The 23,700-nt window shown below is 44.8% G+C and overlaps 1 pseudogene; it reads left to right on the forward strand.

Moving 5' to 3' along the window:
- Positions 1 to 4,941: 4,941 nt before the first annotated feature.
- Positions 4,942 to 5,059, forward strand: LOC124617418 (annotated as a pseudogene).
- Positions 5,060 to 23,700: the final 18,641 nt, after the last annotated feature.

The following is a 23,700-nucleotide window of genomic DNA, read 5'->3' on the forward strand; positions in this document are numbered from 1 at the left end:
AGGGGTACCTGTGCAAAAACATCTTAGTCTCTGTTTCATTGACAATGGTGCAATCTAGTAAAAATTTTATAGTGCCATCTTGGAGGCCCCTGTCATTCATATGAATTTTGCCTCTACTGTTTTTTGTGAGACCTTAAATATCAATCTGGCAAATCATTTCAGTACAATTCACAAGAAAATTGACTGAAGTTTTCCAAGCATCTGTAACACCCTAAAGCAAGATTAGTTTTTCAAGGGCTATGTGGTAGAATGCTTGCCTGTACTGTTATTGCCCTGGGTTCAGTTCCTTGCCATGGTAATTTTTAAACAAATGTGTGTGTTTTACGGGCATTTCCATGAAGAGTAAAAGTCATAAAGATGAAAAGAATGTAATTAGAAAAAACTATTTTATAAAAAGATTTGTGACTAAGAATTTATATTTGCACTGAAAACTGGATTTTTGTGTGTGATACACTGTTAGAAATAAGAAAACGTGTTACAGTTTTAAACATGGCTGCTTCTCACCAACCATATATAAACTGTAAGGATTGCTACTGGCCCAGGTACCTAAGGCTTTGTCAAAGTACAAAGACATCAGAAGAAAAATGTTAAAAACAGGGTTTTTCAAAATTTCATTCTGATGAAGACAGCCTTAGAGGTGTTGAAACCTAGGTCAATGCATCAAACAGTTATTTGCAACCAGTTGGCTGTGTGATTTCTATTGTTTGAAAAAATGTATTTTTCTTAAAAAGGATATATGTGTTAATTATGATGTACAGGATTTGATGAATTTTGTGTTTAACTGATTAGGTACTCAATCTCAGCAAAAAAAATAATGATTGAAATGAGATGCGAACTAGTGATCGAGTCATTACCAGTATCAAGTGCAACCAATTTTTTTTTCCATCCATATGTATTTTACACTTCACGGAAATGCTCGTGAAATAAGTGCCTTTCTTTACAAATTTGTGTGAGCCAGGAAGCAAACATATACAACTGATACAGTAGGCATGCACTCTACCCCAGAGCCACACTGTGTGCGCTAAAATGTACCTTACTTTAGGATATTAAAGGATCCCAGAAAACTTAATTAAAAGTGATTTTCTTGGAATTTTGAACAGTTGCATAACTGTTTTGGGATGCTGATACTTCGATTTTGAACGTCACAGTCCACAAATATACAAAAAAATTACAAAAAATTTGCTTGCTGTGTGGGCTTGTGAGTTTAAGTAAATACTTTAGGAGTAAAGGACCATTTGCCAAATAGCAGAAGCATTGATTGTTGACAGGCACATTAAAAAGAAGGAAAATTTGTTAGATTTTGGATGAATCCTTAACAATCTGGAGAACACACACACACACACACACACACACACACACACACACACACACACACTCCCCCCTCTCTCTCTCTCTCTCTCTCTCTCTCTCTCTCTCTCTTTCAGCTACATTGTGCTGGCTGATGAACACACACTGCTGGGATTGCAGTTCAGCAGGTGTACTGGGGTGAGAGGTTGTGTTTAGGGGGCAGGGGGAAGGGGATAGAGGGAGAAAGGGGTGGAAGAATTGGGGAGGGGTAACTGGTGGCTCAGAGTGAGACAGCAGGTGTGTGAGATAGGAATGCTGGAGGCAGAGGCACAGGTGTATGGGAGATGAATGCTGCACATGGACATCAGAGCCTATGATTTTGTGAAGCACACAGTGACGATGGTAAAAAGGCATGGATTGGGAAGGGGTAGCAGGAGAGAAAAAGAAGAGACTGTTTGGATTGTGAGGGTGTATGGGTACAGTAGGTTAATGAATATTGAGGTCAGAAGGATTATGTTAAAGGAGTAAGTGTGATAAGGATAACTCCCATCTGCATAGGTATGAGAAGCAAGTGGTGGAAGAAAGGTTGCAGATGGCACGGACTGTGAAGCAGCCACTGAATTTGAGCATGTTGGTTGGTCAACTGTGGTCTCGGTCACAGTTTGACTGTGGCCATTCATTGTCGTGGTTAGCTGGTTGGTGGTCACGCCTACATAAAATACTGCACAGAAATTGCAGCAGAGTTGGTATGTGGCATGATGCTTTCACACATGGCCCTGCTTCTGATGGGATAGGGTAAGGCTGTGACAAAAAAAGATTAGTGTTTAACATCCTATGGAGATCGAGGTCATCAGGGGATGAGCACAAGCATGGAATGTTTCAAGAACTGGATCCATCCCAGCATTTGCTTGGAGCAATTTAGGGAAATCACAGAAAACCTAAATCAGGATAGCCAGACAGGGATTTTAACCATCATCCCAAATGCGAGTCCAGTCTGCTAACCACTGCACCACCTCACTCAGTAAAGCCTGTCACAGGACTACAATATGATGTGCTGGATTGGTGAATCAGGCAGGGCTTGCTTCTGGGTTCCACAGGGATATGACTCCTGTGCCAATGGATTAAATGCAATCTAAGTAATTTTCAACTCTTTCAGTTTCCTCTCTCTGTCAGGGACACCTACTGCTGTATCCTCCATACAGGAGTTAGTATACCAGTATGTTTGCATGACCCTCCTTTGTGAATGATTTCTTAAATGCAAGATTTAAAATTCAGGCTTTCCTTTAACAAGTGACTGGATAAAAGCCTTTGACCAACTTAGTGATTTTATGTAGGATCAGAATTTTCTCAGGTTCTTGATCAGATCTTTTGCTAAGCTATGATGATGATAGTAGTTGTATGCTTCACACATCAGATTTTTACAGAGACATGAATTTCTACTAACTTTTACCTGTTATCACTTGCATGTTCATTTTTTAACCGAGAGTAGAACAGTCTCTGCTTCCTCAGCAGTTTCCAGATTTTGTTATTAAACCACAGTGGGTCTTTTCCATCCTTAATCGATTTACTCAACAAACACCTTTCAATGGTGTGATTTACAGTGTGTTAAAAAACATTGCCCTTAATTCTTCTATATCCATCATACTGGAACGAAATGATGTCCATTCATTTTCCAAGTGAGGTACTGCTGTTTCTTGCAAAAATGCTTTCTTAGCCATCTTGATGAATGTATAAACTTTAATAACTCCAGTCACTATAATAATGTCATGATCGCTTATCCCTGTCTCTACACTGACACTGTTGATAACATCAAGCCTGTTTGAAGCTACAAGGTGTAAAATATTTTTGTTGCATATGGGCTGTGGAACTAGCTGCTCAAGACAGTTTTCAGAAAATTTTTCAAAATTACTTCACCAGACTGCCAATCCGTACCATTTACAAAGAATGCTTAGACGTCCCAGTCTTTACTTAGTAGGTTAAAGTCACCTCCAAATAAAATTGCATGATCTGGATAGTTCTGTGCTACCAAGCATACGCTTTCCTTGAATGATTCGAAAACTGTCAGTGCAGGAACAGGTGGTCTGTAAAACTGTACAATAATTGAGTTAATCTAGACCTGTTACACATGTCTTGATGATGATTTCATAGTCAGACTCAATTTCAACCTCAGTAGATGGTGATGTTTGGTTTGTGGGGCACTCAACTGCGTGGTCATCAGTGCCCGTACAAAGTCCCAATTTTTACACAGTCCATTTTCTTTTTCAAAATCCAGTCTAGTCACTCTTACAAATGATGATGATGAAATGATGAGGACAACATGAACACCCAGTCCCCGGGCAGAGAAATTCCCCAACCCAGCTGGGAATCTTTCCAGGGACGCTGTGATCCAGAGGCAGCAACACTAGCCCCTACACCATGAGCTGCAGACAACCTCAACAGAGAAAGTATTTTTGTCGATTGCAGTGAACACTCCATTTCCTGTCGTGTATAATCTATCTTTTCCATATGCATTCCATGCCTCACAAAAAGTTTCAGAGCTTTCTACTTCTGGCTTCAGCCGGCTCTTGGTTCCAAGAATCTGAGGCAAAAACTTGCTTGGCACTTTGTTATGAACACTTCAACAATTTACTGTTAAAGTGTTGACACTGGCAAGTGTTCATCAGAGGTCCTCAACACTACCACCTAGCCTTAAAAAACCGCCCATGTGCACTCCACAAGCACTCTTATCACCCAAGAAGATGCTCCCTTTGTGTAGTGCGCGCCTGACTTATCAAGGAGAGTTCTACAATTCTCCATCCCATAATGCAGATTCCCAAGTCTGCAGTCAAGACTGTTACAAAATCAACAGAGTCTTCAGTTGAGACCCTCAACTCGGCTCCAAACCAAAGGATCCTGGTCAATTCTGGGAAAAAATGCAAATTGTAAGGCCTGCTTGTACACAGCACACTAAGCCACCCGTCTTCAGCACTTCTGATAGCTGCCATGTACACTGAGGATGGCCTCAGTATATTGGCAACAGACGTCATTGGTGTGAACGTGAGCTACAACTTGCAGATGACTGCACCCAGCACATGCTCCTCTACATCTCATCTCAGATGAGTTACCCCAGCAGACTACTGAGTGCACAATGGATCTCTCTCCAACCCTGGACATTATTTCCCTAATACTGGAGCTCCAGATTACTGGCAACCCCCCCCCCCCCCCCCCCCACCCGTGTGCCTCCTCAAACTCTACTAAAAGCGCAGCCACCTGTCCATTCACAGGGTGAATTGGCAAAGCCAGATGGCCAGTCCCATGTGATGCGTCAGCTCCTTCATTACCACTACACCATGGAGCTTGGAGATGGCTGACCATGGCCAAAAAAAGAGTCTTCAACTAATTTCGAACTGTAGCCAACTGCTTCTGCTTCTGAACACAGCATGCGTATCCTATCCATCCTAGTACTATCATCTTAAGAATTAACCGTAAAAGCACACACAGAAAGCTAAAACTGTAACTTGCTATCTTCCTGCCATGCCATCAAAGGCTGATGCCTTACTGGGCTGTGTAGCTGGTCATTCCAAAGAAGTGATATCTGTGGTAGAGACTGCACAAATCTACACTTTAAAGCCACAAAAACGTTAGATTATACCTCTTAAATATAAAAACAAGGATGCCAACGGCCTTGCTGCATTGGTAACACTGGTTCCCGTCAGATCACCGAAGTTAAGCGCTGTTGGGCTGGGCTAGCACTTGGATGGATGATCATCCGGTCTGCCGAGTGCTGTTGGCAAGCAGGGTGCACTCAGCCCTTGTGAGGCAAACTAAGGAGCTATTTGATAGAGAAGTAGCAGCTCCGGTCTTGTAAACTGACATACGGCCGGGAGAGCGGTGTGCTGACCACATGCCCCTCCATATCCGCATCCAGTGACACCTACGAGCTGAGGATGACACGGCAGCCTGCCAGTACTGTTGGGCCTTCATGGCCTGTTAGGGAGGAGTTAAATATAGAAACAAGGACAGAATTTATCAATTAAAGTAGGAAAAACACAGAAAAGCTAAATATGTAAAATGCTTTCTGGTGCATCACAGGCAATAGCTGGAAAGAACTAAGTCATATTCACTTGCTCGAGTCTGGGTGATGATTGGGAACTTCTTTGCAGCTGGTTCCTGGGGGTGTGAGGATATGGCACAGCAAATCTGTTTGCGGACTAGGTTCACAGGATAATGGGTAACTGTGAAGGCCTTAGAGGCCTTCAGCATACTGGGCAAGGGAATTCTAATCACAGCAGATATGTTGTCCATGGGTGGCCAGGCAAAATGGGAGTGATTTGTTGATGTGGAAAGGGTGACAGCTGTCAAAATGCAAGTACTGTTGGTGGTTGGTGGGCTTAATATTGCAAAGGTCTGGATGGAGCTATTAGATCCAGGAATGAACTGAGAAGGACCAGTTGAAGATGGCAGGGGAGAAGGTGCTGATGTTGTAGAGGAACATCGATAAGGTATCTTTGCCCTCTATCCAGGTCATGAAAGTATCATCAATGAATGTGAACCAGGAAAGGCATTTTTGAGGGGGGGGGGGGGGGGGCACTAGGAATGTTTCCTCTACATGGCCTATAAGCAGTTTGGCATCAGAGGGTGCCATCTGGGTGCTGATGGCTGTCCCACAGATTTGTTTGTATACCTTCCCCTCAAAGGAAAATAGTCGTGTGTCAGTGTATGATTAGTAAGGTATAAGGAATGAGTTAGTTGGAGTTGGAAGGACATTGGAAGAGGTAGTGTTCAATAGCAGCAAGGCCATGGACATGAAGGATGTTGTATAGGCGCGTGGCATTAACTGTGATAAGTGGCAACCCAGGTGGTGATTTTGTGGGGATAATTGAGTCAGTGAAGGAAGTGGTTTGTATCTTTGATATGAGACGCTACGCTAAGGGCAATTGGTTGGAGGGGTTGGTTGATGGGTGGATATTCGCTCAGTGCGAGCTGAATAATTAGTTACAATGGGAGAAGCATGTAGAATGTGGATGTGCAGCAGGTCATTGGTGTGAAGAGAGAAATGTATTCATGGAAGAGATTCTGATATGGGCTTAGGGAATGGGGCTTATGGTGGAGTTCTGGGAGGGGTTCAGTACGGCAGAGCTAACAGGTTGAAGAGTCTGAACACTTGGCAGAAGCCTTCTCTCAGGTAGTCACTGAGCTTCATTTCGACAGTGGTGGAGTCTCTGTGTAAGCCTGTGTCTATTTTTTTCTCAGCCTGATGAGGGATTTTATCCAATAACTTAGTCTACTGTTGAATCTGCTTGTCTGCCATTCGGTGCCTCCCTATGTGAGTAGCAATCTATGCTAATTCACATTTTAAGGGTAGAAATATTGACACTGGAGATTAGCTTGGTTCTTGCTGCCTTTGTTCTTTTATGATAGATCATAAAACAGAAAAGTTGATTGTACCACTTAGGACCAATAGCCATATTTATGAAAGAAGGTCTGACCTGCAATAAATGGTAAACATTAAAAAATAATAATTTTTCTATCTGATTTTGTTACTTATCACATGGGAAAACTTGCACCTATATTGCCCATGTTTGGCTCTATCAACTTGTTATTGGTTGAATGGATTGGAGAAGGGGCCAAACTATGCAGTCATCAGTCCCTCCGACCTTGGAATAACTAAAACCGATAAAACCTCACATTATAAGAGGGAACTACAATGGCCATAAAATTACAAACTATTGACAGGGAAGGAAGGAAGAAGCGAGAGGAAGGAAAAAAAGTGACTAATGACAGGGGCATGAAGGAAGAAGCACAGGTATACAAGATAGATACTCAAGATAAAGCAGATCCCATAAGGAAAGGAGTGGGAAGGCAGAGGGCAGGGGTGAACCACCAAGCCCAGTTGAAGCCAGTCCAATGGGGGCGAAGGGGGGAGCAAGACGGCCTGCCATCCCCTCCACCCACCGATATGGTTGAAGGTCCCACAGTTAAATAAAGTAATAAAAACCTCTCATCACGAAGAAATCATGAAACTAGATCAGCTGCTGAGGCATTGTCAGCTAACACCAGTGGTAGTGAGCCAGGAAAGCTAAAATTCTGTCGCACGGCAGCTAAGTTGGGACAGTCCAGTAAGAGGTGAACCACAGTTAACATTTATCCACAATGACAGAGAGGGGGTCCTCACAACGGAGGAGATAACTGTGAGTCAGCCAAGTATGGCCAATGCGGAACCGGCAAAGGAAAACAGAGGGCTTACGAGAGGTCCGTAAGGAGGACCGCCACATAGTTTTAGAATCTTTTATCACCATGAGCTTGTTCATCGAAGAAAAAGTGTGCCATTCTGCATTCCAAAGTCCCAAAACCTGACGATGTAATGGTGAGCAAAGGTTTATTTCTGGAATGCCAATATCAAGAGATGGCCTGTTAGTAGCCAGTTTAGCCAGCCGATCAGCAAGTTCATTGCCAGGGATCCCAACATGGGCTGGGATCCAAATGAAAACCACTGAGCATCCACGTTGATTGAGGACAGAATGGGACTCCTGGATAGCTATGACCAATGGGTGGCAAGGGAAGCACTGGCTGATAGCTTGCAAACTGCTCAAGGAGTCACTACAGATAGTGAAGGACAGTCCTGAGCAGAAGCGGACATGGTCCAGTGCACGCAATATGGCTACCAATTCTGCAGTAAAAACATTACAGCCATCTGGCAAGGAACAAAGTTCCATGCTTCTCACATAGGTGTAAGTATAACCAGTGTGACCAGCAACCATGGAGCCATCAGTATAAATCACTTCTGAACCCTGGAATGAACTGAGGGGACAGGAGAATTAGAGGTGAAGGGCCTCCAGAGTGACAGAATCCTTTGAATTGATGGAGAGATCAAGACAGAGCTGCGGCCAAGAGACGCACCACAGAGGGGTACGTGCATGACTGGAGAAAAGAGGTGGTAAAGGGAAGTGCTGGAGCTCAGAAAAGAGCGACTGCATGTGGGCAGCCATGGTAAGCCCACATCATGGCCGCCACCGAGGGAGGTTGATCTCCGTGTCTGGATAAAGGAGACCATAATTGGGATGCTTTGCAGTGCACTGAATGCGAAGCACGTAAGGTATCAGCTGTTGTTGGCGCAAAACTTGCAGCGGTGGAATCCTTGCCTCTGCGAGAAGGCTAATTACGGGGCTAGTTCGGAAGACACCAGACGCAAGTCATACCCCACAATGGTGGATGGGGTCTAGTATCTGCAATGTTGGAGGTGATGCAGAACCATAGACAGGACTCCCATAGTCTTAATGAGTCTGGACCAGCGCTTTGTACAATCGCAGTAGAATAGAGCAGTCTGCACCCCAGCTGGTATTGCACAGACATCTAAGAACACTGAGATGTAACCAGCACATCCTCTTCCGCTGGCGAAGATGAGAGAGCCATATCAACTGGGCATCGAAGACCAGACCCAAGAAGCAATGGGTGTCCACCACATCAAGGGATTGGCCATCGAGGAACGGGGCCAGATGGGAATGGACTGTACGGCGACAGGAGAAATGCATGACACACGACTTGGCCACTGAAAACTGAAAGCCATGGGAGAGAGCCCAAGATTGCAATCGTCAGCGTACAAAGAGGGTGACACTGTCGGCCCAGCAGCCGCCACCAGTCCATTAATGGCTACGAGAAAGAGAGGGATGCTCAGCATGGAACCTAGTGGAACCCCATTTTCTTGCCAGTGGGAAGTGCTGTAGGAGGAACCAACTTGGACCCGGAAAGAGCGACAAGAAATAAAGTTACAGATAAAAACAGGCAGAGCGCCACAAAGGCCCCATTCATGAAGGGTCGTGAGGATGTGGTGGCACCAGGTGGTGTTGTAGGCTTTATGCAGGTCAAAGAAGACTGCAATGAGGTGTTGCCGACAGGCAAAAGCCGACTGGATAGCAGACTCCAGGTGGATCAAGTTATCCATCGTAGAGCGGCCACAGTGAAAACCACCTTGAGTCGATGACAAAAGGTTGTGGGATTCAAGGAGCCAAAACAGCCGCCAACTCACCAGGCGTTCAAGGAGTTTGCAGAGGATGTTGGTAAGGCTAGTTGGATGGTAGCTATCCAACCAAAGAGGTGGCTTCCCAGGCTTCAACACCATAATAACAGTGCCTTCCTGCCACTGGGTAGGAAATACCCCTCACTCCACAGACGGTTGAAAAGGGTCAGTATACGACGGTGGCCAGCCACCAATAAGAGTTGGAGCAGTTGGTTATGTATCCGATCTGGTCCAGGAGCCATGTCGGGACAGAGGGCGAGGGCGCTGGCAAATTACCACTCGCCAAATGGCGCGATATAAGGCTCCAAGCAGCGAGAAATGAAAGCCAAAGGCAGTTGTTCCAAGTGCTCTTGCAGGAGGAGGAACAAGGACGGATACAGAGTCAATGCAGAGGCTTGGGCAAAGTGTTGAGCAAAATGCTATGCGACAAAGTCCGGACGGGTAAGGACAACACCATGCACAGAAATTCCTATAATTCCGGCAGGAGGATGATGGCTAAAACTTCACCTGAGCTACGCCCAGACTTGTGAAGAGGGGGTGTGCGGTCCTATGGCATCCACATATCATTCCCAGCAAATCCGTTTCTGAAATTTGATTACGAGGGCAGTTCAATAAGTAATGCAACACATTTTTTTTCTGAAACAGGGGTTGTTTTATTCAGCATTGAAATACACCAGGTTATTCCCCAATCTTTTAGCTACACAACACTATTTTTCAATGTAATCTCCATTCAATGCTACGGCCTTACGCCACCTTGAAATGAGGGCCTGTATCCCTGCACGGTACCATTCCACTGGTCGATGTCGGAGCCAACGTCGTACTGCATCAATAACTTCTTCATCATCCGCGTAGTGCCTCCCACGGATTGCGTCCTTCATTGGGCCAAACATATGGAAATCCGACGGTGCGAGATCGGGGCTGTAGGGTGCATGAGGAAGAACAGTCCACTGAAGTTTTGTGAGCTCCTCTCGGGTGCGAAGACTTGTGTGAGGTCTTGCGTTGTCATGAAGAAGGAGAAGTTCGTTCAGATTTTTGTGCCTACGAACACGCTGAAGTCGTTTCTTCAATTTCTGAAGAGTAGCACAATACACTTCAGAGTTGATCGTTTGACCATGGGGTTTCTTGGTAGGGGAGTGGGTGTGGCGCCACTCCATTGATTGCCGTTTTGTTTCAGGTCCGAAGTGATGAACCCATGTTTCATCGCCTGTAACAATCTTTGACAAGAAATTGTCACCCTCAGCCACATGACGAGCAAGCAATTCCGCACAGATGGTTCTCCTTTGCTCTTTATGGTGTTCGGTTAGACAACGAGGGACCCAGCGGGAACAAACCTTTGAATATCCCAACTGGTGAACAATTGTGACAGCACTACCAACAGAGATGTCAAGTTGAGCACTGAGTTGTTTGATGGTGATCCGTCGATCATCTCGAACGAGTGTGTTCGCACGCTCCGCCGTTGCAGGAGTCACAGCTGTGCACGGCCGGCCCGCACGCGGTAGATCGGACAGTCTTGCTTGACCTTGCGGCGATGATGACACACGCTTTGCCCAACGACTCACCGTGCTTTTGTCCACTGCCAGATCACCGTAGACATTCTGCAAGCGCCTATGAATATCTGAGATGCCCTGGTTTTCCGCCAAAAGAAACTCGATCACTGCCCGTTGTTTGCAACGCACATCGGTTACAGACGCCATTTTAACAGCTCCGTACAGCGCTGCCACGTGTCGGAAGTCAATGAAACTACATGAGACGTAGCGGGAATGTTTGAAAATATTCCACAAGAAATATCCGGTTTTTTCAACCAAAATTGGCCGAGAAAAAAAAGTGTTGCATTACTTATTGAACTGCCCTCATAGATAATGGGCCTGGACATGGAATCGTTTAAAGACCAGAAGGAGAGCCGTAGAAGGGTGCCGCTGGAAGTGTTGAAGAGCACGGCGGTGGTATTTTATGGCCGCAGCAATTTTCGGAATCCACCAAGGGACCATCTTCCGATGGGGGGAACCCGAGGAAGAAGGGACGGCTGAAACAGCTGCAGAAAGACTGGCGGCAGTCAAAGTCTGTGTAAACTCGCTGCAGTCTGCCCTTCTCTTCCTTCACAAGAGAAGAAGCACAAAAACAAGGGCAAGGCCCCTACGGAGCCCCCGAGGTGCCGGGGTCCAAGTTGGTTCCTCCTACAGCATTTCCCATCGGCAAGAAAATGGGGTTCCACAGGGTTCTGTGGTGAGCATCCCTATCTTTCTCGTAGCCTTTAATGGACTGGTGACAATCTTAGTGCCCACCGATCGCGGATCTTGCGGCCGATGTGGAGCTGCAGATCGATTTCTAGGGGGTGCCGGAAAGAGGAATCCTGGGAGGGAGCTCCAGTACTGGCGGCTGCTGAAGAAGGGGAGCGCTTCTCCAGCAGGGGAGGGGGAGCAGCTCCCGAAGGGGTGATCATAGTTACGGACATGGAGGGGGAGCAAGAGTGGGAGAGTGAGGCGGAAGGTGTGGGGCGAATGTGGCGGGGCTGGGAAGGAGGGGAGGGGGGGGGGGGGATGGATGTAACTGAAGCAAAAGTAGAAGTTACAGGCATGGGATGGAGCCGGTCATACTTTAGAAAAGCTTCGGTGTGGGTAAGTCAATCTAAGGTTTTGTATTCTTGAATCAGACATTCTTTCGCATACACCGGGCATGCTGGTGAGTGTGGCCGATGCTGCGCATTACAAGTTATGCACACTGATGGGGGAGCACAGGCACTCCCTTCATGGAGGGGGGAGGGGGTGCCCACAGTCACCACAGAGGGGATCATTGGTGCAGCAGGAAGACATGTGTCCAAACTGTAAGCATTTAAAGCATGTCATCGGTGGTGGAATGTAAGGTTTTACGACACACTGATACACTATCACCTTGACCTGGGAGAGTATCCCCCTTGAAGGCCAGGATGAAGGCGCCTGTATCAGTGCGACTGTTTTTAGGGCCTCGCTGTCCACAGCGGATAAATCGAACTCCTTGCTGCTCGAGGTTTGCAAGGAGCTCCTCGTCAGTTTGGAGAAGAAGATCCCGGTGGAAAATGATGCCCCGTACAGAGTTCAAAGATCTGTGGGGTGCAACGGAGACTGGGATGTTACCGAAATGCTCAGAAGCACGCGGGGCTTCAGATTGGGCAGCAGATGATGTCCTTATGAGCAAAGAACCAGATCGCATTTTACTCATGGATTCCACTTCACCATACTTATCTTCAATCGTCTCCATGAAAAACAAAGGCTTGGTCGTGGAAAAACTTGCACCATCGGTCCTGGTACAAACCATGTACCAAGGGAAAGGTTTCAGCCTCAAGCTGGCAAACTTGACCCTCTTCCCAGGGGGTGGCCAGGGAGGGGAAGGCCAAAGGATCAGAAGGAGGAGTGTCATGTCCTCTATCACTCTTAGAGACGGCCACAGAATCACCAGGATGTTGAAGCTTTTGTTGCTTCATGTGCAACGTGTCCGCCCTAGTACCACCCACTCCGACCAGGGTCTCGCCCCATGGGTGCCACTCAGTCACAGCAAGGGCCGTCTGGCACAGCGGCCATTGCCAGGAGTTCTGATGCCCCAAAGTGATGAGCATCGACTCCTTGACATACATGAGGCGTTAATAGCTCAGGTACTAGCAGTATGATCCCTGTGTTTCCAGGAGGCTCAGCCAAGTGGGTACTTAAAAGCCCCACCACATGGACTGGCAACCATGCTGGTGACCTAGCAGGAAGGGGGCCAGGGTGCAAGGGGAAAAGGGAGGGGAGGAGCCTGCACCATGGAAACTAGGTTGGGAGTTCATACCCAAATGGCTCACACTGAACAGAAAACATTGGAAATGGAGGTCAAATCCCAAGGGGACCAAAAACGCCGAAAAGGAGATGGAAACAGCAAACTAAACAATCGCACATACCAAAACAAAGCCAGGAGGATAGACAGGTCAATATAAAGAAGTCCACCAAGAGGGAAAGGTGGGAGCAGGGAGAAAGGAGCAAGGACAGGGAAGGAGAGGAAGAGAGACGGGAATGCAGTCTGGAAAAAGGAAGGAGACTACAATAGCTCGGGGGGCCTGTGTGCGCCACACACGTACCCACAAAATGGACTGTGGGCCCCCTGGGGGGATCAGCTTGTTATAAAGAAGGAACTGGAATAATAGGTAATGTGGTGCTACACAATATGTTTGAAATTGAGAGGAGAACTTGCAAAATAAGATGTTAGAAAATGTACATGTGGAATGCAGTCTGCAGAAAGATGTTGATAGGAACATTAAAGGATAGCATCAGTCCATTAATTAACAAGAATATTTCTGCTCGTGACAATTCAAAATAGAACTGATAGTTTGTATTTTGCTTTTTACTTACTGGATGAAAAGTGTCACATGAAGTGTTTGTACATTATCTAGGATTATTACTAGAAATACGGTTTATGGAAGTAGTTAGAGCATGTGATTTCAGTCTTGTGAATATGTCTCATTTCTGCAATTTTATTGTGCAGTGTTTTGTTTTCTGCAACAATTTTCAGTGTTGGAGGTGGTATTTGTGGTGTCACCACCAGACACCACACTTGCTAGGTGGTAGCATTTAAATTGGCCGCAGTCTGTTAGTATACGTCGGACCCATGCGTCGCCGCAAATGTTAAGTTAACTAGCTATTCAGGTCAAGAGATCCCTGTGTTAGGACAGTGCAGCCATCTTGCAACATATAAAGGACAAACAAAACTTGTGTCATTTTACGTTCTTCGTTGTTCTTGTTCTGCAATGAACTTGGTTGGTTTCGATTCATTTCAGTTGTTTAATTTGTCTATAGTAAATCAGGTCCTATCAGTGAACCAGACTGTGCCTTCAGACAGTGTTTCTCGTGTATGTGAAGAATTTGCAGACATTTTTACACCGGACCTCGGCTGCGCTAAGAACTATAAAGCACATTTGGAACTGAAAGTAAACGCGCAACCAAAATTTTTCAGAGCACGCAATGTTCCCCACGACAGTTTAGCATTGCCTTCAGCTACGTCATTTGCTACGACCTAGCAAGGCGCCATATTCATCTTCAAGAATGTATTCTGAACAGATAATATTGTGAATCATGTACCGTCAAGAGCGACGTTCATCATTAATGGATTAAAGTTAAGTATCAAACTAATTACGTCCGCTTTCTGAATTCTCATTCCTTGTCATGTTCCAGACCTCACGTCAGTATAGTTCTTCCCTCTTCACGCCAGCCTGCATGAGCTAAAACGCGTGCATTTCGGCCTCCATTCATAACACCGCGTGTGAAAATTATTGCACAGTCAGCTCAGCAGCTCATACATCCAAGTTGTTGACAAGAATAATACACAGAACAATGGAAAAGAAAATTGTGGGTGTGTTAGATGATGATCAGTTTGGCTTTAGGAAAGGTAAAAGCAGCAGAGAGGCAATTCTGCCAGAGGCAGAGAGACATTATTTCTTTTCGTGCTTTTGCAGTTGGAGTTGTACCTAATCGGGATTATGGCACATGTGTCATTACAACAGACAAGCCATTTTCTCTCTACACAAGGAATCGTAGGAGGCTTAATGCAGATGACAAGTTGAATGTCTGGTGTATTAACTAAATATATTGTTGTACAAGGAGATATCACTTTGTATTATCATGCCTAATAAAGAGAACCATCCTTATCTATCCCATGAATTTTTTTTTTTTAAATTAAAAATACTAATTCAGCTACTGAAGCATCTTTCTCTTGTGTGGGTTGCAGGGGTTACGACCCCTGGGGAGGTGGGTGGGTTTTATTTCATGGCTGTGTGAATTTGCCTTGTGCTGCTGTGTAAGGCGTGTGACCTTGAGAGGGACTTAGCCGCTGAGCGAGGCTGCCAGAGGTGAAAGAAGTTTTAAGTAACAGATAGAAATCTTAAGGTTGACCAGGGTTGAAACCTGATACCTTTGGATCCATGGTCTGGCAATTTATCAGAGAGTCACACGACCACTGTAATTCAAAAAGTTTGTGGTACATCTTCATTGCACAGTTGTACAGGCCTCATCTTTTAGCTAACCGCCTACTTCACTCATTCATCAAGTTACTTCATTAAGTACTTTTTACATTTCTCAGAGGGACTTGCATGTTGTCTGCTGTGTGCTAACGAAAGCCAGCACTGTCAGTTACTAGCATGACTGCCACACAGTGCGATTTATGGCTCGTCTTCCACCGACAGAACTCTTGACAGCGAAAGTCCCGCATATCACCTTGACTGCCAGGCAGCAGTTGGGGCACTGTTCCTTCAAATAGTTCATCATGTATCCTGCCACCCAACAAGTATTTACACAGAAACACTACTCACAGTAAGTCAGTTCTGTCAGAACAAGTGGGCCAGGTCAAGTGCTGAGTACTTCTTCCATCAGGGGCGCACTCTCTACACGCCATCAGCTGTACATTAGGATCATCACATTACCCACTCCAGGCCTCGACTTTGTTAGGCAATGTGATGCTTAGAATTCTGTTATTCTTTTACTCACTGTTTGCTTGTTAGACTGTCAGGTGATTGTAATTCAACGACTTTAGTCAAGTGTGCTGTGGAAAAGTATTGTAATTTTCTAATTTTTTTTTTCTGAACTAGTGTGGTGCTCTGGACTGGAGACTGCACAGGTCGAGTCTTTTTACATTGTTTCTGTTATTAAGGTGGGAGTCCTGTTTGGTTGGTATTTCACATAAAATCATGAGAAATGCAAAGTTTTGTTAGCATAGTTGTTTGTTCTGGAACTTTGCAAATTGTGAATAAATTTTCAAGTTTGTTAAATGCTACCTGGACTTTTTTTGTGGGAGCACACTCAGTCAATGGACACTTCGTTGTAATGTGTTGGGTTGTTTTTGGAGGAGGAGACCAGACAGTGAGGTCATCGGTCTCATAGGATTAGGGAAGGACGGGGAAGAAGTCGGCCGTGCCCTTTCAAAGGAAGCATCCTGGCATTTGCCTGGAGAGATTTAGGGAAATCACGGAAAACCTATATCAGGATGGCCGGACGCGGGTTGTCTTTGCAGCCTTAAAGGCATTCTTGACTAACATATACTCACCACATACAATATCAATACAACGGATGCTCACGACTGTCGTAGTATGCATTTAAAGGAAACTTGTTTTGCATCTTCACAGTAGCACTGTTAGCACCACTCTTATGCAACTGATGCAAAATCTGAATAGGCATTATCTTTCAGATATAGAAACATACCTACCAACTTTTGTTTTTGTCACTCAACTCCTTGGTGTTCCAATTTATTTATTTATTTTTTTGGCCAGTGTAATTTACAGAGAAGTATATGGTTAGATCAAAACATAGACCAGAGAAGATGTGGGTATCTCCCAGGGCTCATCCACGTGGATAGAAACCCCATCTGCATCTGACATCCCTCCCCTCCCCACCAACCTGATTAAAGATGCCTTCTAGGTGGGAGATATACAGTACTAAAAGTGAGAAGGCTAAAAATGTAACTGACATCAGTGGGACTGTCAGTAATGTAAACAAGATGACAAATGTTTAAGGCAGCAGTTGGGTGCCCTCAGGGCTCCATATGCCATTCTGCCCCATCTACGATCCACTATAGTCAAGGCTTTGAAGAGCACCCACTAATCCTAAAATCGAAGATAGCCTCTAGCAGAAAAAGAAGTTAACTGCATTTCAAAGCAGTTAAAACAGAGTAAATGAAGGATGAAAGAGCCAGCTGGTAAAGGATGTAGGGTCGAAGGCCTCCCAAATACAGCGTACAGCAGGAGTCACCCAAATCACAACCACAACACCCCAAATAAAACCACTTTCACAGAGAAAAGGGAGAACCAGTTCAACAGTTTGTGAATTGTCTACTAATATTAGAGGCAAAGAATTTGGAAGACCATGTTTAGCATGAACGAGCAGGAGGGGAGAGGGGCGGGGGGCATTCCAACCAGGATATGAGCTAATGTCTCAAAAGCTCTACAGTCAGACTGTGGGGCTCACTTGTTACATAAAATAAAGCTGTGGGTTAGTCTGGTATGATTGATGTGGAGGTGACATAGGATGGCAGTTCCCTTACAGAATGAACAGTACCATGCAGCAGTAATCTCTGTGATGGTGCAGAGTTTATTGGGGGGGAAGTAGCATACCATATGTTGTTCAATATCAGAATGAGAGATACCTTATTTGCATCCACAGATCCACACCACGGACTGGCAAATATGTAGTAAGTAGTTGCTTCCCTAACCAAAGAGTCGGCCAGTTCATTTCCTGGAATACACGCATGATCTGGAGCCCAGAGGAAGACAGTACAACTCAGATTAGAGAAAAGGTCATGAATAGCAGATATCACAAGGCGACAAGAGTGACACTGATCAATGGTCTGGAGATTGCTCATTGAGTCACTGCAAAATAAAACATGGTTGAGAAAAGCTTGTAGAGATCTGTTAATGACTATCTGCTCCCCTAGAAATATTACATGTTCCCAGCAATGAATGTTGTTACTGACTGATGAAAGATGTAAAAGCATATTCTATCCTATTCTTGGTTTTAGAGCTGTCTGCCAGTGCAAACAATGGTATCTTGAACTGCGGGCGACATACTTTGGAACCATAGAATAGACTGGTTACTAATTTGTGGTCTGGGTAACAACCGAGGAGGGGGGCTTTGTAGGGAAACAAAAGGAGTATATTCTAAGTAGGGTCAATGGAAGCTCTGGCAGAGGGTTGCAAGTCATGGGAAATTGTCAGATTGCAACTGCTTAAGTGAGCAACAGTTGGTACCATCACAGCTGAAGGAGGAAGATTCATATTTTGGTAAGGAGACTGTCTATTGGACTACTCTGGAAGGTGCCAGTAACCGTTCAAATGCCACAGTGATGGACTGGCTCTAAAAATTTCAAAGCTGAAGGTGTCACCGAGCCATAAATCTGGCAACTACAGTCCAGATGGTATGAGACCAGGATCTGGTAAATACAGAGAGTAGTAGTATGGTCACCATCCCAACAGTTGTGGGCAAGGAAGGAAAGAGTATTAATCTTGCACATACAGCTAGCCTTTAGTTGACGAATATGGGGCAACTTTTTATCACATGGGAGACCCAGAAAGCTGGACAGTGCAACAATATCCAAGCATTGGGTCAAGATGGACAGTGGTACAATGACAGAAATGCATGACTAGCATTTTGGCAGGAGACAACTGGAAACCATAGGAAAATGTCCAAGTGGAGGCCCGTCAGATGGCACATTGGAACTGATAGTCAGTCAAGGCTATGGAGTGAGAACTGTGCCATTCAAAAGTTTGTGACATACAGTTCAGGGGTGACCAGTGGCCCGACTGATGTAACTAGCCATTGATGATGATGATGATGAAAGTGGAGCCTCGGAAAATGTTGTTCTGTTGGATATGTGGAGAGCTGAGTGAGATATCAACACTCTAACCAAGAACAACTGATGGGATAAAACTGCCAAATAAAAATCAGAAGAGCGCATCAAAAGCCCCAGTCACAGAGGATAAGTAAAATGAGATGGTGCCAAGCAGAGTTGTATGCCTCATGTGGTCACAAAAGACTGATCAGAGGTTGGTGTTTCAAAAAAGCCTCTTCAATGTAACAAGATGGTTGTCTGTGTATCATCCCTCCCAGAAACCACAGACAGGGGGATAAAAGGCCCCGAGATTTCAGACCCCAGCATAATCTGCAGGCATGCATCCTCCCAAGCAGCTTTCAGGGCACATAGGTGAGGCTAATTGGTCGGTAGCTTTGCCTGGCCTAAGTATTGGGACTACAATACCGTCTCGGCATTGAGAAGGGAAGACACCTTTGAGCCAAGGACCCTGAGTGGATGTAGCCCTTGAGTAATATTCAGAAGCTGGATCATACGATTATGGATTGAACCACGGCCTGGGCAGTATCGTGAGACAAGAGCGTGAAGTACTTCCCAATCAGTGAAAGGTCAGTGTAATTTGGCGTGGCTTGGGGTAAAATATACGACATTATATTCGACTTGTCGTTTCTGTGTTACAAAGGCAGAGCCATGTAAGAAGCGGATAACGACATTGTTGCAAAGTGGGTCATAAGGTGTTCACCAAGAACTGACGCATTAGTAGAAAGACCACCCTAACGGACAAGACCCAGAACACATGTCAGTGTTTGATGGCCCACAGGCTACAGAGCTTAGCCCACACCTGGGAGGAAGGCACGTTTCCAAGGAGGCATAGTGCTCCCAGGATTACTTCTTACTGCACTTAATTAGACAGTGAGCCTTAGTGCGGAATCACTTAAAAGTGTGGAAGGTTGCCTTTGGAAGATGTTGGTGTGTCCTATGGCGATCCTGAACAGTTGTTACAATGTATGTAGTCCCCCATGTGACTAGTCATGGAGGACCATCGCTGTAAAAAAGAGGAACAGCAGTTCCAGCGATGTGGGTGGTTGCGCTGGAGACATTCCCCATAGTCTCTTTGATATATTCTAACAACGAGAAGATGAAAGTGACAGAAAAATTAAGTAACTACCAATTGACTCATCGAAGAGCCCATTGTGGTTATTGGTCCATTGGGTGTTGACAAGGATGTGACAGAACCACCATGAAGTGGTCACAGTAGCAAAGATCATCACAGAGTGACCAGTGGAATGAAGCCGCAACACTGGAGGAAGAGATAGTAAGATTGATAGCTAGATACGTGCCATAAGCAACACTGAAGTACGTAGGTGCACGGTAATTGAGATGGCACAAATCTAACTCACAAAGGAGCTGGTCAATCAGATGGCCCCTGTCAAAAGAAGTGTTACTCTCCCACAGGATAGTGCATACTGAAATCCACAAGTAGAAGAAAAGGGAGGCAGAGCTGTTGGTTTAAGGAGGAAAGTGCCCTGCCTGGAGGTAAATAAATATTACTAATGGGGATCAATGAGGTGGTTTGCACTGTCACAGCTATTGCTTTGAATGTGGTACAAAGAGGAATCTACTCACTGATGACAACTGTTAGAACCAACCTATAGACCATTAACATTTCTGTTGAAATTGCACTGGCCACTGGCCACTCTTACGAGAGGTAACCACGAAGTGTTGGGGGAATGGTAATCATTGAAGTGAGTTTCTTGGAGGGTGACACAGACTGCAGAATAAGAGGAAAGTAATTGTTGCAGTTCCGACAGGTGATAATATTATCTATTACAGTTCCATTGAATCATCACATTGGTCCTGGTTATGTGTGAAGGAGCCACTTCACAGTGGTTTCCAGAATATAGATGCACATGTAGTGGAGGACAGCAGTAGATCTAGTTTGGCGAAAATTGAGATGGAAAGGTAATAGCTGTGACTTTTGTGTAATTGGTCATATCAACAGGATGCAGACACTCACTGTTTGTTGCTGGTATGGGCATGACATCAGTGAACACTGGTTCAGAATCTGGTTGCATTGGGAATCAGGTGCTTCTGGAGTCACTGGAATAGCCTGCTTCCAATTCTTCTTCTCTCTCGCAACTTTTGGTGGCTGACTTTCTTGCAAGAGTTTACCCGCTGTAGGTGTGGAGATGGATGAAGAGCAGACAGCCCTCAGACCCACATGCCACAGATCCTTCAGCCATTGACTGGTGTTGGGCCTCAAATCTGTGGGTTTCAAGGACAGGAGTCCCGAGAGGAAGCACTGTCACCAGAAGACTCTGGAGGAGGAAGCTGCTTCTCCAACAGGGTGTGGGAAGTGGTTCCTGAAGATGGGATATTGAATGTGTACAGAGAAGGGGAGCAATGAATGGTCACAGATTTCTTCGATCTGTGAGAGAGAGCCACAGAGATGCTGAAGAAACTGGACTGGAAGAATCTTTAAGAGAAACATAAAATACCCCACGAAAGCCTACTTGTAAAGTTTAAAGAACCGACTTTAAATGATGGCTCTAGGAATATAATGCAACCCCCCCAAAATATCAGTCCCATAGAGAAGGTGAGAACAAGATTAGGATAATTGCAGCAAGCATTCCCGCAGTCCATATGTGAATGGAATGGCGAAAAACCCTAGTAACTGGTACAGTGGGACATACCTTCGGTCATCCACTTCACAGTGGTTTCCAGACTATAGATGCACATGTAGTGGAGGACGGTAGTAGAACTAGTTTGGCAAAAACTGAGATGGAAAGATAATAGCTGTGACTTTGGCATAATTGGTCGACAGGATGCAGACTCTCCTATTTTTTCTTACTTCAATGTATGACAGGCACTCAAGTGATTTATATTCTAGTATTTTCTTTTTTAATTACTGGACACACTAGTAAATGTGGAGGATGGCGTTCAGTACAACTGAGACACAAAGATAGATGCTCACATGGACAATCTTCACGGAGTGATCGTCTGCAGTCTCTGCATTTTTGGTCGACCATGCTGCAGGATGACATTTGACATGTGACCAGAAAGTAACTGGAATTATTGTTTTTATTAAAGAATCTTATTTATTCATCAACAACTCTGTCCCCTATAAAGTGATACCCCTCGGATAGAATACACTGTGCTAGCACAGCACTTTTTCCAATCTTGGAAGCACTTTTGGGACTCACTTTTTATTATGGTGTTCAGCTTCTTCAGCGATTCTGTTTTTATCTCAAATGACGGCAAAACTACACCTTTTCATGGTTCTCTTTTGCCTTGGGAATAGAAAGAAGCCGCAGGCAGCCATGTCCAGCGAATATGATGACTGAGGCAACATAATGGCTTTTTACCAAAAACTCTCAAGCAAGAGGGAGCAGTATGCAATTTCCACAAGTAGTTTTGCCACAGCTCTGTTCTTCCGATTGCTTCACGCAAATGGCACATAACTTCCAGGTAGTATTCCTTTTGACCATATGACCATAATGCAGATGCACTACCCCATTGCAGTCAAAGAAAACGTGAGAAGAACCTTCACATGTGATCAAACTTGTGGAATTTTTTGGTCTTGGCTCCTTAAGCAGTTTTCATTGGGACGATTAGATCTTGGTTTTGACTTCATACCCGTATAGCCATGTTTTGTCACTTGCTACACCCTTCTTTAGAAGTTTTGGATTATTGTTGTTTTCACTCAGGAGTCCCTGAGCGATGTCTACAAAACATCGTTTTTGGTCGAAATTCAACAATTTTGGAACAAACTTTGCTACAACACATTTCATGCACAAAACCTCTGAAAAAATTGCTTGGCATGTGCAAAAGGATAAGCTGACATCAGCAACCTCACTGGTGGTGATGCAGTGATTTTCTTCACTTCTTCCAAGTTGTTGTCAATAATTGATGTGCTAGGATGTCCAGGGCAGTTGTCTTCAACTTCTTTTCGAACCGCTCTGAAACATTTACACCACTCAAACTCTTGTCTTCCTTACAGGAGATTTGCCAAATGCCACAGGCAACATTTCAAGTGTGGTGCTGGGCTTTACTCCATTTTCAAGCAAAATTTGATGCAAATTCTCTGATCCATCTTTTTTGGGAGCAAAAATTTGCTGAGCAATCAGAAACATGTATAACATTTTTAACTGTCAACAATAAACCAAATATTCAAAACAGCTGAAAATGCAAACATACACCAGTAACATATGTACCAAGACCAAAAAATTTGAAAATCAGATGTACAAAACCCACATTTCGTGTGACAAAAGTGTAAAAATTGGAAACACCCCATGGACTGCAAGGTCTAATGTTTCATGTCACACCTGTACACCATAACTGCAGCTTTTTCTGCGAGATGGTTTCCTTCAAAGATGACCACGCCTGTATCTGTATGTTGTCATTGGGATATTTTCATTATGCATCAGATGAAATGTGGACCTCACTGTTGAAGATGAGCTTGTAGCTCCTACTTTGTCTGGAAAATAAGATCTTTGTGAAATGTAACTCCGTGCATCATATTCAAACTATTACCTGGGCAACAGTCACTGGTACATCACCCAGTAGTTCACATGTCTGACGAGAGGCAGACGAGGCCTTTATTAGTAGTTGCCTATTGTGCATTTTTCCCAATGAATGAACTTCTGAAAACCTATCCTGTGTGTTCCACAAAAGATTATGGTTTTTGTCCCTGTAAATGTATCTCAGTTTTTCTAGTACACACCAGGTATGGAGTAAATTGTTTCACCCTCAGTCATCTGGCTTGTCCCCCTTTCCATGGGGTAGCCAGGGTAGGGAAAGCACTACGGAGTAACTATTTGCATTGAGCTACCTACGCCTGTGTTGAGGCGGCTAAATCAGAATGTCCATTATGTTGGTTCAATTTGATATGTTTCATGTGCAGAACATCTGCCCTGATGTCACATATTGAAAACTGGGGCTCTCCCCATGAGCATCAAACAGCCATAGCAACGGTCATCTGGCACAATGGCCATTGCTAGGAGATCTAATGCCCCGGGAAAACGTGCATCTACACTGTGGCATGCTTGGGGCATTAGCAGCTCAGGCATCATAAGTGTGGCCCATGTATTGTAAGAGGCCTCTATCAAAAGGGTAATGACCCC

Source organism: Schistocerca americana, chromosome 5 (assembly GCF_021461395.2).
Source record: "Schistocerca americana isolate TAMUIC-IGC-003095 chromosome 5, iqSchAmer2.1, whole genome shotgun sequence".
NCBI classification, from domain to species: domain Eukaryota; kingdom Metazoa; phylum Arthropoda; class Insecta; order Orthoptera; family Acrididae; genus Schistocerca; species Schistocerca americana.